This window comes from Chrysochloris asiatica, unplaced genomic scaffold (genome assembly GCF_000296735.1).
Source record: "Chrysochloris asiatica unplaced genomic scaffold, ChrAsi1.0 scaffold00009, whole genome shotgun sequence".
Lineage (NCBI taxonomy): Eukaryota > Metazoa > Chordata > Mammalia > Afrosoricida > Chrysochloridae > Chrysochloris > Chrysochloris asiatica.
This window is the reverse complement of record NW_006408527.1, coordinates 31812166-31813855: the sequence shown is the minus strand read 5'-3', so window position 1 is coordinate 31813855 and position 1690 is coordinate 31812166. Positions and strand designations below refer to the sequence as shown.

Below are 1690 nucleotides of genomic sequence, written 5' to 3'. Positions count from 1 at the left end.
GTGGGTTAATGCACCAGACTGCAAAGCCATTTGAACTGCAAGGTTGGTGGTTCAAGCTCACCAGCTGCTCCTTGGAAACCCTATACAGGGTCACTATGAATAGACTTGGCACTTGACAACAACAATGGGTTGACTCTAAGGCACTTACCAATAACAACAATTATTGTTAACTGCTGCTGAACTGCCCCTAATTAACAGTGATCCCATACACAATGAAACAAAATACTTACCATCCCCATGGAAAGTTGTGGATAGATCTTTGATATTGTTATGCTAATGTTTTCATTACCATTTTTAAATAAGCCTAGTGTGGAAGCTTACTGAAACCTGTTAGCACTACAGCAACTCACAAGCCTCTTTTGAAACACTGGAGGTGGCTACACTGCTATGCACTGACTTGAAATCAACCTGTCTTCCACAGGGAAGGTGAAAATTCTACCACTATGCTGTTATCCTCCTCCAGGCTTCTCTTTCTCAGCTACCCTGAAGAATCAGGGGTTGAGTTCAGGAAAGATCAAGCTGGAGACAAGACAATCACTCACTCACAATCACTGGGTTTCAGTAATTTACTAGCAAAGCTTAAGTACCTTCTCAAAGGAGAGAAGGTCTGTCTTTATGAAGTGGAGAAGACCTCAGATCTGACTTTTCATTGTTTAGATTCTAACCTATGGTAATAAAAGGGAGGAAAATAGTTGGATTTTCAGGGAATGGGAGAAGAGTTCCTGGAACTGGGGTGCCACCTCTTTCATGTCCTGACTTTGTCCTTGTTGGATCTGGCCTGGCCTCAGTGAGTTTGTGATTTAGTATTATGAGATAAGGGGAAACCTTCAGTCACTAGTCCCCTAGATGGTACATGCTCCAAGTCTGGAAAGTTCCTTGTCTTACTTCTTCCTCCTCTTGTGGTTAACATCATTAATCTGATGGGTTTGCCCCACCAAGCGAGAGCGCCCCTAATTTTTGATCCAGTTCCTGATTCTCTGCTTCTTTACCCCCAGGTTGTCCCTATCAAAACCACCACTGGCCCCATATAGATGATCATGGTGTTGTATGTCACCAAGTCAAATTCAGTCTCATACCATAACAAGTTTAAGTGTTTATATCAAAGTTGTTCATAAAAATCACTGTCTTGACAGATGTTGTTGACATAATTTGAAAAGAAAACAGAATACATCCATGTTTATCAACAACAGAACTGACAATCTAACCTCTGCAGACAGTATCTTATTTTTAAGGAGAATCAGTAACACCAGTAACAATATACCTAATTTCTGATAATTATACCATTGATAGAAAAAAAGAGATGATTGAAACTATGAAAAAGTCTTAACAGTCAACTAACATATAAAGCTCTAGATCTATGGACAAAAAGAAATACTAGAAATGCTTTTAAGTCTGCCAACTAGATAATTGACAACTTGTTTCAGTAAACATGCTTTAGAGAATAAACCAATCAGTGACCAAACTCATGTTTTGAAAGTTAGCCAATTAGTCATGGATTCACTCCAGTAAACAGAATTCATAGGCAGACATCAATCCATTGTTTGTGTAGTTAATGCAAAATATGCCCCAAAAGATGATGCCAGCTCACTCTTATCTCTCTAACCATAATGAAGAATTCTTTTATATCCTTTCATCATTATTATTAAGTTCCATCAAGTCAATTCCAATTCATAGAGACCTTGCATATGGT

At 38.8% G+C, this 1690-nt stretch overlaps 1 pseudogene; it reads right to left on the bottom strand.

Annotated features, from left to right (window-relative positions):
- The window catches only part of LOC102827062, a 6367-nt pseudogene extending 6128 nt beyond the window's left edge, over positions 1–239 (bottom strand).
- Positions 240–1690: the final 1451 nt, after the last annotated feature.